Source organism: Meleagris gallopavo, chromosome 13 (assembly GCF_905368555.1).
Source record: "Meleagris gallopavo chromosome 13, MGAL_WU_HG_1.1, whole genome shotgun sequence".
In the NCBI taxonomy this organism is placed as follows: domain Eukaryota; kingdom Metazoa; phylum Chordata; class Aves; order Galliformes; family Phasianidae; genus Meleagris; species Meleagris gallopavo.
In genome coordinates, this window is record NC_139416.1 from 17,667,325 (window position 1) to 17,682,599 (window position 15,275).

Consider the following 15,275-nt stretch of genomic DNA (forward strand, 5'->3'; position numbering starts at 1 on the left):
TATTTTGCTGAGTGCTTAGTGTGTCAAGGAGAGGATCTTTGGGATCACTCATCTCCAGCACAGGGGAGGACCTACAAGTGGGTCCCTGGGGCAGCAGGATGGGTGATGTGGGGTGGATGCTACCCGGTTAGTTGGTCGTTGGTGTAAGCAGGAAGGTGGGAGCTCTGCTTTGAGAAATGAGGAGAGCCTGCAGCCATCAGCTCCCTTCCCAGTGCTGCTCTCCAGGATAATCTCAGGCTCATAAATCTCCTACTCAGCAGGGAGCATTTGTGCTATAAACTAATTAGGCAAGTGGTCAAATACCAACACCTTTACCCTCATTAGAGACCGATAATGATCCCGAGTAGGTGCTGAAATGCCTCATTAACAAAGAGCTGGGCCTCCTCTCCGAGGTGTGGGCTACAAAAACAAGCCAGCAGCCTAAGGATGCAGGAAGATCTGACGCTAATTTAATGCACTGCTAATGATTTAAATGCCAGTTATCTTGTCTGACGCAGTGTGGGAGCTTATGGGCCACATAAACCTAGGCGTGGAGATGACAGATTATGTATTTGCCACAGAAATGAGGAATTTGACCCCCTTCCCATCACTGTTTTGGTGTCCTTCCCCTGCTGGTCTCATTGTGCTGCCTATAGATGCCCTATGAAGATGTGTCTGTGTATAAGTGAACTGGGAAATTTGTCTCCCAGACAAACACCCTCTGCTAAAGCAGAACTGAAACTGGTAACTTCTTCCACACTGCCCAACCATGGTGTCTTATAAGCTAATAGCAGCTGGGAAATCAGGAGCACCAGCCCTGGGTCTGCATTTCCTGCACTGTTTGTCTTCATTTTCAGTGTCATTCCCTGCCACGAGAAGCACCTGTTCCTACCTTGTATGATCCTGGTAATAAGTGGACCACCACCCAAAGACTGTTAGGCTGTATTATTTGCTTCTATATATTTTTCTGTCCAATTCAGCGTGACCTCTGAAAAAATTCATTGGGTACTGAAGTGAGTTGGAGGCTGTGCCACAACAGAATCTGTTTCCTACATCAAATTAGAGGCTTGTATTTGTCATAAGCCATGAAGATGTTGCAACTAGCCTGGAGTTTACATTTCTGTTAGCACACAGCCAAGATGAACAACAGAGATAACACACAGCAGTGCCAAGCCAGGGGAAGAGAAACGTAGCATGAAGAAATTCTTGGAGTGATGAATTTTCTGAAACGATTACCAAGAGTGGCAAAGAGAATTACTTAAGCCAAAAATTAAGAAATTCCTGATTCAGAAATTAGCCTAAGACAGATCCCCTAGGCCAAGTCTTCTGCACAAACATGTCCTGCTGAATGCACTCCCCATTTCTCCAGCGGAGCAGAAAGCTCTATCGGCATTCCTTGGATGCCATTCATGGAGGGATGTGCAAAAGGGTCATTTTTTTGTGCGTAACTGAGAGATTCTGTGTTTGCCCAGGTCGTGTGTCCCTGGGAACACCACAGAGCAAATGGCAAAACCCTTATAAAAGTGGTGTTGAATCACAGAATGGCTTGGGTTGGAAGGGACCTCAAGGATCACGAAGCTCCAACCCCCCACCACAGGCAGGGCCATCAACCTCCACATTTAACACCAGCCCAGGCTGCCCAGGGCCCCATCCAACCTGGCCTTGAACACCTCCAGGGATGGACGGGGCATCCACAGCCTCCCTGGGCAGCTGTTCCAGCACCTCACCACTCTAATTTCTGTTGAGGTGCAGATTGCACAGCTGCAGCCACTTCCAGATGTGTGAAGAGGAGTGACGTATCTCCCCGCTGTCCCTCCTCACCGAGTCCTTTAATGCTGCTCTCCAGATCTGAGGTTCACCCCAGCGGCCCTTTAACACCTCCACGCAGATGTGTTTGGGTGCTGATGGGTCCCCCAGTCATTTGCTCTAAAAGCAAACACTCGCTCGCAGCTGCTTGATAACTCCAGGGAGACGTTTTGTAAAGTAATAATAATGGTCAATGAAGAAATCCTGTGTGGATTTTGTCAGCTTTGCTGCTTAATGAACCAACTCATTCAGCCTGTAGCGTTGAAATAATCCTTCCAAGGATTCCCATTAGGTTAAGGGAAAGCTTTTACCGCAGGACTTTTGTTAGTGAACCTAGATATTGTTGTCAGAGGGAGAAACGGGGCTTTCTCCTGGCTTTAGGTGCAGGTGAATTCATTTAGATTTCTCCCCCTGTATTTCAGGCTGACACCTCATCATCACAGTCTGAACTGTTTCTTTGTCTTTTGCTATTAACCACGGGACAATGGAGAGGTTTGTAGAAGAGAAATCCCCGGAGTTCTCTTTATTACAAAGACAATACCTCCTTCAGCTCAGGAAGTCTCCGAGCTGCAGTTTCTTTGAGGCTGGGATAATATTATTCTGAGGGGAAAAAAAAAATCAGTGCATGTTTATTGTATCCTTAAACTCTTCCCTAGGCATCTGCTTTCGTCCCCTTGCAGTGGCAAAACACTGTGCTAGACTGACCTTGGTAAGCCATTACTGCAGTCCTAATCTTGGAATCATCAGGTTGTTCCCATGGACTTCAATTAGTGTTCGTGGACTGAAGGTGGTTTGTTGTCTTTGCCATCCTTCTTTTCATCTCTCCCTTCTTCTGAAGGCTCTTTGCTTTTTGGGTTTGTCTCCCACCTCCCGAGGATGCTCAGAGCTCAGGTTTGAGTGCTCTCCTCTTGGTACCTTGCTACCGGGCAGCGTGAGCACCGTCATGGAGCTCTGCAGATCTCTGCATTCCCGGAAGAAGAGTTTGTTACCTGCGTGTCCTTTAGCACTGACACTCTACTTCCATATCCAAGAAAGGAGACTTCCATTAATAACAATAATTTACACGTGGAAGGAACTCTGACTCATATCCCACTGGTCTGAATGGCAATGCTAAACTCTGAGTGGAGGCAACATACAGATGGTGTGCAACATAGTGGTGTGCAAATCCAGGAGCTCTGGGCCCTTTGAGGACACTCAGCAGGCATGCACTATTTCCTCAAAATACAAGCAGCGCCCTTCGTTGAAACCCTTCCCTTGCTGAATGCAAATGCAAAATCCCATTCTGTTAGGTAGGACCAGGATTCCCAACCCCAAAAAGCCTTTGCTTGGCTGTTGGGAGCAGCCAGGAGGTGAGCTGAGCTGAAGCAGCCGAGCTGCAGGTGAAGCTGCAGGGCTGCTCAGCAGCAGACAGCCTTCCCCTCCCTATCAAAGCCATCTGGCTCGCAGTTGCCAAAGCGGTGCCAAACCCCAGTGACCTTTCAGACTCATCACTGCACTTTGAAGATTTACAGCGGAAAAAAAAAAAAGCTACTTCTTGCGAGGAAACTCTTGCTCCTTCCTCCCAGGAGAGCACAGAGCTGCAGTGACTCACGCGTTCATCATCCTGGCTTCCCGTCACCGTCCGACAGTGGCTACACTGTGCAGGCTCGGGGAGAATTCGTGCCGCTCGCCTCGAGTGAGGGTGATGTCAGCTCCTGCTCTGGCTTCTCCCGGCTTCCCAGACTCAAAGTTCAAAGCCTGATCGCTCCATCACCCAGCAGGCCAGCCCTGGCTCGATCCTCTCCTGAAGTGATGACATTTTAAAAGGGCTTTGGAATGACGAAGGTCCCAGAGTCCTGGAGGAAATGGAGGTGAAGCTCGCTGACGTTGGTGGTTCCAGGAGAGCGGTCTGCCTGCTTCCAGGCAGCGCTGCAGTCCGCACAGCTGAGGGTTTCTGTCCTGCAGGCTGCCAGGATGCTCCCTGCAAGGTACTCTGATGGGGAGAAGAAATTCTCTTCTTCTGGGATAAGTGGAAAACTGAGAGCACTGAAGTCAGGAGAGAGACTGCTTCTTCTGCAGGAGAAGAGGGGCAGCAAAATGAATGAAGAGATGGGTCCGGACTCTGAAGCAGATCTGGGTTCAGATTTCACACACCTTCAAAATCCATAAGTAAATCTGAATTCGCTACCCATACAGCAGCAAAACAGCCTCAAGCCCAAAGCCTTGATGTAAGTTTAACCATGATGTTTACTGGGGTGAGAACTCTCCTTTCATGGACAGCCTGCACCTGAGAAGTGCACGAAAGCCAAATCTGAAGTCAGCAGATTTGGATCACTTTGGGCCCATCCCTGCATCCCCTGAACCTCCCCAGTGCACAGCTCTAGAATGCTCCTGGCACCCTCCAGGTGGTCCTTCTGAGGAGAAGGCAGTTCTCCATCCCTCATCCCTCAGGGGATGCTGCCAGGAGGAAAGTTCTTCAGAACATGCCTGAAATCTTACAGAGCAGAGCATCTATTAATGCTGGTTTAACCCTTCCATAGAGGCCAACATGCTCTGTAAGCAGGCCTGCATGCATGCAAGGCAAACACACAGCACCAGCTACCAGAGAGGTGGAATGGAAAATAGACATTGTGAAATGTTTGCTATGTTTTTCCCATGTGGGACAGGTGGTGCCAGGCAGAGCTGGACCAAGGACTGATCTGAATCCTTTTGTTCTCACTGCTTTCAGGGGGTTTCCGTGCAGGTCTTCCAGTTTGGAGGTGGGCTGTGAGTGGCTCAGCTGTGTATTTATTTGTTTCCTCAGGCTCAGGGACTGCCTGGCAGGAGTGCAGATGCTGACTGCAGGTGGAAAGAGCCCATAGAAAGCAAAGAAAGGAGCCCGAATCCCCTTTGCCCACTATCAGGCTCTAAGTGATGGGAGTGCAAAGGCAAGCAAAACTTTCCCAAGTGGATGTCTGATGTCGTGAGGGTTTCATGGGCTGATGTTCCTCTGGGCAAATGGATTGGAACATCCCGTCCATGCAGAGACCTCTCCATGGAGGGTTTGGCCAAGGATAGTGCTTGGCTGTCTGCAGGAGGGGTCAGTGAGCTCCAGCTCCATCCTGCAGGAGTTTGGGGCCTTTGGAACAGAAAGCTGTACCACCAGAGCACAAGGGAGCAGAGTGTGGCTTTTCTTTCCCATCAAATCTCTCCTTGATTTATTATGTGCCTGCTCAGCAAGGAGGAATGCCAGCACTGCAAGGATTGCGTTATCTGGGTTGTGCTGTTAATGAGGCCATCGTGCTGATTAAGCCTCTGCCTGGAACTTTATCTTGGAGAGGTCTCTCTCTCCCCATGCAGTGACTGACACTTCTCCCTGAACAGGCGCTGGGGAAAGTCCTCAGCACTCATTTCTGCAATTAAAACAAATAGCAGGAGGGATGGAGCTGGGCTGGTGGCAGATGTGTGCGGGAGATTGCACAACTCCAACTCCTCGTCACTGAGGACAGAGCTGCCCGATTAAAACCAGCTACAGATGAGGAGAGGGGTGGATGCATAACAGTGTTCATTAAGGCTAATAAATAATTAGATGTGAAATACCTACAAGCACGTCAAGTCAAGGGGTGCAAAGGGAGTGGGAGAAAGAATGGAGGAGTGGAACTTAAGATAAGGGAAATCTGCAGGCTGTGCTTTGGGCATGGAGCTGGCATAAGGGAAGCAGGTGACCTGGGAAATGGTTCCACTTCCCTTCCTTCTCCTCCAGCTTTTTCCCCAGCGGTGACCATCTGCCAATTCCGCCCTGCGCAGCTCTGAGTAAAAGTGACATATCTGGCAGTTCTACCTAGGAACTCCAGCCCAAATCTCTTTCCTTTGCTAACAACTCAAGGTTTTGTCATATTCTGGGCCACCCATGAACCCTGGCGGACGCAGAAATGGCAGCAAATCCGCCCGCTGAGCCATGCCAGCAGGACATGGCAGGCGCAAAGTGGTCACGAGCTCAGCTTTTGCTGGTGCCCTGCCATCAGCTGAAGGGCTCAGGCTGTGTTGGACCCTCGCTGGCCATCATCACTTGCATTCTCACCCAGAGGGTGGTGAGGAACTGGAACAGGTTGCCCAAGGAGGTCGTGGATGCCCCATCCCTGCAGGCATTCAAGGCCAGGCTGGATGTGGCTCTGGGCAGCCTGGGCTGCTGGTTGGCGACCTGCACACAGCAGGGGGTTGGGACTGGATGAGCACTGTGCTCCTTTGCAACCCAGGCCATTCTGTGATTATGACTATGTGTAAGGTCACGGTGTGGAGGGTGGCTCCTGGCAAGGACAGAGGAAGGCTTGGCAGGGTGTAGGTTGTCACGGGTTTACAGCAGGGTTTACAAAGCTGGGCTCTGCCAGCAGGGAATGCAGCATTCCTACAGCTGGTATAACACATTGGGTACACCTTGCCTTGATGCTGTGGTTTGGGTTGTGGTTTTTTGGTTTTATTTTTTTATCACCTTTGGGACGATCTCTAAACGGTGCCAGAGCCCCAGTTAGTGGATATGGTGAGATGAGTTGGACATGGGGATCACAGCGGTCTTCTCCAACATGAATGATTCGATGATTAAGCTGCTCTTGGGAGAGCATGGCCTGCTGCATGGAAGTGCCACATGTGGAATGCAGGCTTAGAGTCCCAGGGCAAAAAGGATGCAACGTATGCAAGGGTTTGCTGATCACCAGCACAGTGAAATGAAGGGGTGCCAGCAGGGAAAGCAAAGCTTCACTTCATGCGCATGAGGGCACAGCACAGAGAGCTGCAAAGCACTCAGTGTTCAGGCTGCTGCCCCTGGAATCAGCAGCAGCAAGTGCCTTCAGCGTCCACGAAGGGATGCTGCTGCTTCATGTGCTTCCTCCACCTGAGCCTCCAACAGCTGCAAACGGGGAAGAACAGCAGAGGTTCAGGTGCTGGCAGCATATCCTGGGCTTGCAGACACGCAGCTGACATCTGCAGGCAGCTCTCAGATCCTCCTAAATATAAATACCCCCCTTCCAAATCGAACTAAACCCTGGAATACCTCCTCATGCGAAGCATTCCCAATTCCCAAACTATTTGCCTCGTGTGAGCTCACCAGTGGACAATTGCATGGGTCAAAGGAGTTTTACATTTTATTGTTTTTCAGTTTTATGTTTGGGTATGGGTGTTTGTTGTTTTTTTTCCACTAAGACCTATGCAGTCCCAGGGCAGCTTGTGCATTAGGAACTGCTGAGCAAGATAAGTGCTTAAGGCAGTTCCTTAGGGGGGACTGTTTTTAAATGGAAAGAGCAGTGTGTTGATTTGGTCGCGTGCCAGCCAGGAAATACCAAAAGCTGAAGATGGACCGGTTACAAACAGCCTAACCAGCCTCAGATGTCCCTTCAATATTGGAAAATGCAAGGTAATAGAGAGCACATGGGTCCTGTAAATAATGAGATTATTAACAAATACGCAGAAATAAAGCCGTTTGGCTGCTTCAGTGAGACACTGAAGCCACTGATTCCAGCTGAAATCCCTTAATTGCCCCCTCTTGCCCTGTAAGGGCTGCTTTGCCTGCAGCCGGTCAGAGCTGGGTTTTGCATCTCATAGGTGCTTCCTCCCACGCTTTCCTCCTGCAGAAGGGCTGGGGAGAGGCTGGGGCAGAATGGAGACACTGATGCTGCGGGATGCAGGAGAAGGAGGGCTGCCAAGGGAGCAGGGCAGAGGTGGGAGCTGCTTCTGCCCCTGCTCACCCACCCGAGCCCGTCCTGCTGCTTCTGAAACCCACGGTGTGAGCCGAAAAACCTGGGGAGGAAGGAAGTGAGTCAGAGTCAGAGGGACCCATGGGAAAGCTCACAGCCCTCAAAGCAGGGAGAGGGATTGCAGCCCTTCCTTTGGCATCCCTGCAAACGAGGCTGCTGGAGCGCAGGTGCTGGAGAGGGCTGCAAAGCAGTGGGGTTGTTTGTCTGTGCACTGAGAGATGGTGAAGGAGCCCTGCTCTGGGCATCCATCCTTGCAAATGTTGGCTCGGGCTTTAATCCCTGCATCCAGGTTTCCTTTCGTGGGGTGGGACAAGGTGCATGCAGGTGTCAGTGCAGTATGTATGCATGCACATGGCTTGCCTTTGCTGTGAGGGTGGGGAAAGGGCACGAGGCACAAGCAGCAGCTTGGTGATCGGAAAAGAAAGTGCAAACATGGCATTTTGGAGGTGTCAGGGATGAAGGAAACCATCTGGACCTGTGGCATGGTTCTGAGAGCAGAGGGTGCTATTAACTAGGTGCTAGAGGGCAGTCGTCCTGCACATTGGTACGTCCGTCCCCAGCACTGCAGGCGGTACAGCATTGCATGGAGGGGAGCAGCGCAGTGCAGCATCCATCTCCAGACTTCTGCCAGTGCTTCAGCATCACTCATTGCCCTCGAGAGCATTTGAGCTGGGAAGTTTTAAGCCATTTTTAGCTGCCTGGCTGCAGAAGGCTAGAGAGGGAGGAGGGAGGGACAAATGCCATGCGGTTAGTATTACATCCCCGACACAATAGGAACTTTTATTAGCAGTTCTCCATTGTGTTGCAAATGGCAAAGATCATTGTTATATTTGCATGTTGCAGACTGTCCGGGAGAATTAGCTTTCCTCTGTGATTGGGTAATAGTTTTCAGATCTCATTAGCTTCAGTGTTGGGACTGAGGTAGAAAAGTTGCAGCTTGAAGAGCACGGGTTCTCCACCCATGGAGCCATCCATTCTTACCTGGTAATTCAGGCTCATTAAGAAGTGATTGTAGGAGCTTGATCTCCATGGGATAGAGGAGGGGGAGGTGGCAGGTGGCAATATGTTTGCTCCACGATTATTGATTGTGCTTTTCAGGCCAATATAAACACATGCATTCCTGGCTAGAAAACTGACGAGGACATTTCTTTGCTCTGGGATAAGTCAAGACTTGACTAGATTTAAACTTGGCTCCGCGGAGGACGTGCAGCTATTGACGGCCTGTAAGAAATTAGGCCAAGAAAACAAAACAGAAACAACTGGGAATGGTTGCAGCTCTCCGTCTGCTGCTTTGCTTCCAGGGCACAGGACCCGGGCGCTTTGCCGTGGGGCCATGGCCCCATTTTATTTTGCCTTTCCTTTGAGATTTCGCACTGTGCTTTCCGTGGGGGCGTTGAGCTCTGTGCTGCGGTCTGGTGGAGCGGTGATGTGCGTCTGTCCCGCTGTGGGACCTGGAGCACACTGACTGAGCTGGCTGATGGCATGCCGGTGGCTCTGCTCTCATCATCTCACCCTGTAGTGCCAGCTATGGCTTCAGTGCAGTGCTAGGTGGCAAAAAAAGTGGCAGAACTTCCCGTTGCGCCAGCTCTCCAATCCTTGTGCAACACCACTGCAACAGAAATCCCCAGCTGCAGCATCCTGCTGAGGGTGGGAAGCTATTGCTGCTGAAGATAGCCTGCTCCAAAGCATCTCAGCTCCTTTTACCCACAAGGAAACAACAGGTTTATTTGTGCTTGCTAGAAACCAACAAGCTCCTCCAGTTGACTTGAGAAACATCTTTGAATTGACGTTGGTCTGTTTTTTCTTCTTCCTTCCTATTCTGTGAGACCACCCTTGAGTCATTTTAGGTTTCCAAACACTGGAGATGAGCCCCCATATGCTGCAGGCAGGTTTCCATTCCAAGGCTGAACATTGCACCAGGCCTTGGTGAAGGTGTTCCAGCTACAGAGTGAGCTTTGAGGGGTTTGATGTGATGTAAGACCAAGTACCATGTGGATAAATACCATATTTTCGCTGTGCTGGGCTTTGTTACTCCCAATCTACATCTCTGATGCATAAACCCAGGGGAAAAACCATATGTGTACTGTACAGCATCAAGGTCAGAGTGATGTTAGGACTGCAGAGCATCTCTTTGTCCATTCTACTCACAGAAAAGCCCTTCATATTTGTTACCATCTGGACAGCAAATGTGCCCTCGTCCGGGAACGAAGCTTTGACCTTTGCTCATTTTGTTTAAGAATGAACATAAGGCAAATGTGTAACATTTGCACCAGGGATCTCCTGTCAGCACCGCACATAGGTCGGAGAGCTGGCTTGGCTGCGCTGTGTGTTTATGGTACACGTATATGAGTGCAAATATTTAAGTTTGTTCTTCGTATTTGGCTGAAGCTGAGGAAGGCAGACCCTCTCTTTGAAGCAAGGGTGTTCCTAATGTTGCTGTGATTATTGGTGTTAATGAGGACGGCGAGCCCTGCTGTATGCCAGGCACAACGCTCTCAATCACGGCGGTGGCGCATCTGTCACCAAGGCGCTTGTGTTCGTGGCCACCATCCATCAGCCTGATCTCCTGCAGACCGTGGGGCATTGCTGCTTGCTCCGGGGGGTTGTTAGCACGTGCGGGTCACGTTGCTCAGCAATCACTATGTGGGCCAACGGGAGCTGGAGCATGTCCAAAAGACCACTGTCTCCAGGTCTTCCTGCTGCTTTCCAGTTAGAAAGCCCTGAAAACCAGGGAAAAAAAAAAGAAAAAGCACTGTAAGCAGACTTGGAGGGGAAGGAAAGGTCAGTCTTGCAGTTATCAAGCGACCTGGGGAGTTGCCAACAAAACTAGCTGGAGTTGTCCCTATTCATTGCAGGGGAATTGGGCTAGATGATCTTTTAAGGTTTCTTCCAGTTCAAGTCATTCTATGATTCTGTGAAAATACAGTGGGCCAGCAGACCCAAGTGCCATACCTCACAATGAATAAGAATCATTGGTCAAACACCTAGAGAAAATTGGAGCTGTTGATGCTGGGCATGTGTCCTGCATTCCCCTGGCTTGGTGCAGGCTTGAGGGAGCCCTGGCTCCATCCAGCATCCCTCAGCACCCGCTCAAAATGCTGCCGCTCACTTCCTAGCATTTCAGTGGGTTTGGCCAAGAATAAATTGGAAAATAACCCCCCACTGCTCCGAGCTGAGCCAGTGAACTTGTGAAAATTGATTGAATAGCACAATTTGTGCATTTACTACGTAAATGAGTGGTGTATCTTCCTTCTGCTCTGCACCCAAGGGACCAGTGCTGAACCAGGCAAGAGCAGAACCAAGCCCTTGCGTTGCATTCTGGAGCTGGAGCAGTGGTTTTGCTTCTGGGAGCTGGGTGCACACTGTTTCCTTTGCCCATTTCCTTGTATTGACTGCAATGCTACCCAGAGTGGGTTCTTCCTGGTAGGCTTTGGGGGTGGTTGCATTTGTGCAAAGATCTGGCTTTGACAGTAAAAACCAAACAATCATCACCTCCCGCAGCCTGATAAATTAAAAGGCATCTCTCTTTATTTGTTTTTCAACCTGATTTGATTAAAAATACAGATTCTGCCCATTCTTGCATGGTCCTTTAGTATCTGGCTCTGCATTCAGCTCCTGTCCTGAGCAGAAGGCTCCAGGTGACCCAGGTTGGGCAGCAGGTCCTCAGGATGCCACTGCTCTGCTTTCTCCTGTCATCAATAAAACCATTGAGGGATTCTTTCATAAACAAACAAGAAGCGTTTTCAGCAGACAGCGGGATGGAAAATGACTCATAGGAAAGCAGGGTATAAAGTACACTCTAGTATTAGGTATTACATGTGTCAAGTTTCTGCTTTTGCTCCAAGAATGCTGTGGTTTTTCTCTAAGGATTATGCCATTGTGGAATAATGTCATTGTGGACTACTTGGTCAAGATGAGCTGATCGAGTCTGGTGGTTACTTACAAATACATATCTCTGTATTTTTCAGCATTTGGAAAATCTGTGACAAGCAGTTTTCAAGAGACTACGGTCAAATTATTGCCATCACTGTTTCCAACCCTGCCAAATACAATGAAAACTGCTGGAGTCATGCTTTCTCTCTCCTTCCTCCTTCCATTTGCTTCATATTATAGAATCATAGAATCATTCAGGTTGGACAAGATACCTCTGAGATCCCCAAGCCACCCCATAATGCCCATTGACCGTGTCCCTCAGTGCCACATCTCTGTGTTTTTGGGCCACCCCCAGGGACTCCTCCACCTCCCTGTGCCAGCCTGTGCCAGTGCATCACTGCTCTTTGAGAGAGGAAATTGTTCCAAATATCCAACCTGACCCTTCCCTGGGGCACTGTGAGGCCATCCCCTCTCATCCTGTCGCTTTTACATGGGAGCAGAAGCTGATCCCCACCTCCTTTCAGGAGCGATGATGTCTGCCCTGAGCAGACTGAGCCATCCCATTCCCTCAGCTGCTCCCCATGAGGCGTGCTCCCTTCAGCCACGTTGCATCACAGCAGTGGCATGTGCCATTTCTCCAGTGCAATTATTCTTCATGGACCCGCTGACCTGGAACAAAACCCTCTGAGATTGGAGTCAGGGATGGGGCAGACAGGGGAAAACCTGCTCGCCATTCCCATGGATGTTTCTGGGGGATTAAGAGGCGAGCGATGGCACTCCAGGGCTGTCTCAAGTGCAAGGAATTACCTGGAGGGGCTGCTGGAGTCTGTTTTTGGATGAGTGGAGATTCTTACCTATTTGCAGAGACAGGAGGTGAGCGCAGCAGGCTGTAAGCATCCCTGAGCTGTCAGGAGGTGCAGATCCCTGAGATGCAGGTGCATTCCATGCAGCTCAGGGATGCTGACCCTGCAGTTAGCTGGAGGTTCATCCCATTTGCAGGCTGGGTTACAGGCACACACTCCACTCCACAGCCCTAGGAAAACCACATATAGCTGGGCACCAGAATGGCTGGAAGCTGTTTGGGGAGAGAAGCAAAGCTTGGGCACTACAACGATCCTGACCCCATACCCACCATTCCTCCAGCTGTAGGGCTGTGTGGTTTGATGGGAAGTGCTCTCCGTCCCCGTACCTGCAGGGTACAAGCACCACTGTCACAAAGGATATTTTATCTGCCTTTCAGATTTTATTTTTTTTTTTCTTTTTAATTTCTTAGGCACTTTCCTGCAGTTACCTGTTTAATTGCTAACATCCCTGGATAAAGTGATAGGGGGCAATCAGAGGAGCACAGTGTAGGCCTTTGCTTGCTAACGTAAAAATCTCTTTTCTTTCTTTTCTGAAGGTGTCTGGTTCCTGAGGAGGAGCTGAAGAAGAGCAGGCAACATGGCTTAACTCCAAACTCATCGTAGAGTAGAGCAGGGACCTCATCCAGCAGCGGTAAGGAAACACTCTCAGTGCTCCTGAGGTGGTGAACTGGGACATGTCCCTTCTGTGCTTTTATGGCAGGACTTGTCAAAGGCCATCCTGTTCAATCTGGGCTTCCTGGGCAGACATATTCTGCGCTGAGCTTTGCCTACGGGTTGGGAAATACCCTTATATTGGTTTGGGGCGTTTGGAGCACACTTATTTGGAAGGTTCTACTGTAATGAGTCCATGATTTAGGGTCATGATGGGTCATCCTATATAAGGATGAGAAAATGGCTGATCAGATGCTATGAGGTTTCATATATGCGTGTAACTGTATGTGCATATATGCATGTCTGTGTGGTTATGTATTCTCTAAGTATGCATACTTAAAAGACCTAGAAATAAGGAATCTGCAGCTGCTTGAAAATGGAGATTGCACCCCATTGTATCTGCTTGTTTAAAATTCTAATAGGAATCACACAAATGAAATATCTTTTATAAAAGGGAGGGATGAAATATGCACTTCCTTGGCAGACCTGTATTCTCCAACGTATTCTGTAGTGTGCTGACTGGACAGTTTGTAGTGTGCTGAGGCTGAGGGGTTCAGCCCTTAGAGCTGAGGTTGAAACAAACGATGGTTTGTGGTATTCAGCTTCATCAACCAGCTTAGCTCAGCTATGCAGGAGCTGGGTACAAGGGATATTGCAGCTTCTGCAGGTCTCATGGGAGGTTGCCCATGTGCAGGTAGCTTGCTTACATTGTCCTTTTATTGATCAGTTTGGGTTATAGCATCTCTCCTGCAGGAAAAAACAAAAACAAAAAACAAAAACAAAAACCACCAAACCATCGTCTTGAATGGTAAATGAGTACAAAGAAATTTGTAAAATAGAAATGCGTTTCACTTTCCAGCTTATTGGAGTTGGAAATAATGTGGAAAGAGTTATTGTTCATTGCTCCTGATGAGTGATCCTCTGGCAGCACCATTACTCAGAGCTAATTGTTTTGGGAGCAGGAATTGTAGATGGGGGTTTGATTCCTGTGTTCCATAAATGTCTGTATTGGTTTCTTCTAAAGGATTTTGTGATGCATCCAGGGCTGGGTCTGCCCTGACCCAGGAAGAGTGGGAAGGCCCAGCAGAGGTTTGATAAATGAAGAGCTTGGGCTGAGCATAGAACCACAGAATGGTTTGAGTTAAGGTACCTCTTAAGGCCATCTGGCCCCACTCCCTGCAATGACTGGGGACACCCACAGCTCCATCAGTGCTCACAGCCCCTCCAGCCTGACCCTGGGTGTCTGCAGGGATGGGGCACCACCACCTCTGGGCAACCCAGTGCTTCTCCACCCTTAATCCTGCCCTTCTGGTTGCCCAATTTTCAATGACAAAGATATTTCGGTAGTGCAGCTCCAATGGCTCCAATGCCTCGTTGAGCAAGCACCTCATTGAGATCAATGAAACTATGCATCTAAGGGGTGGAACATGGATGTACTGAGCACAGAGCATCCTGCCCCATCATGCCTGCTGCAAGAGCTCATCAGGGAAATGCTCACAAATGGTTTCCAGGGTGCAAGGAAAATACTTTTCTCATATATATACATGTATATATTTCCCTTTGTCTCAGTACTTCACATCTCTTTTTGCCTCACAACTCCCCACATTCATTTTTTTCTCCCTCAGAGCCGCTCGCTAAATATATTCCCCATCTCAACACTTTGACTTCTGCTGTTTGTTTAATGACCTTCGCTCACTTCACTGTGATTAAGTTCATCTGTGTCGGGGTGTTTTGGTTAGCATTAAATTCCCTTTATTTTGGGAAGTTCATTTCCACGCCGCGCTCTCTCTCAGTTGCCTTCCTGTAAGCGAGGAGGGTGGATTTCCATCCATGTCTCCCCTCCTCCAAACTCCTCTGTTGCAATTTTTCCTTCCTGGCTTGCGAGCGGCTTTCCAGTTCTCAGAGTGTGAAAACCCACCCTGGAACAGCACGCTAGAAAACCCAAAGCTTTCTGCTGCCGAGCTGGAAGCTGACCCCATAGCGCTCTTTGCTCCCCATTGCACCGTGCCAGCCTCAAAATCCTCATTTCCCCCCCTCTTCTCGGGGATGGTGGTGATGGGTCTTTGTACACATGCATTTCCCCATGGGGACTGCCGACCTCTTGGCTGCCATTCACGTGTCTCAGCATAGCGGTGACTCAGAGGGCTGCGAGTTGTTGTGCTCTGGGCTCATGCATGGGGGTTTTGTCCAGTTGGGGCCCCGCTGCAGCCGGCGAGGGAGCGCGGGGCTGAGCAACAGCAACCACAACGCTCCACCTGGAGGTGAAAGCAAATCACAACGCAGCCAAGCGGGTGTTTTTAGAGCCAGAGCTGGACCAGAAGAAATGGAGGGCAGATACTGGACCTGAGAGCGGGGCTGTGTTCAGGGTAAGCATCGCAGAATCACAGAGTATCCCCAG

General features: G+C 49.6%; 1 protein-coding gene across 3 annotated transcripts in view; it reads left to right on the forward strand.

The window, feature by feature from the left end:
• The window catches only part of ZNF469 (zinc finger protein 469), a 155,637-nt gene that overhangs the window by 70,521 nt on the left and 69,841 nt on the right, over nt 1-15,275 (forward strand). For 2 of the 3 annotated variants that reach the window (XM_085234860.1, XM_085234862.1), the window contains exon 2: nt 12,763-12,857. The gene's annotated coding sequence lies outside the window, so the exon portion shown is untranslated. Of the gene's footprint in view, nt 1-12,755; nt 12,858-15,275 lie in introns of those variants that run through there. The other variant, XM_085234861.1, reaches the window with a different exon arrangement.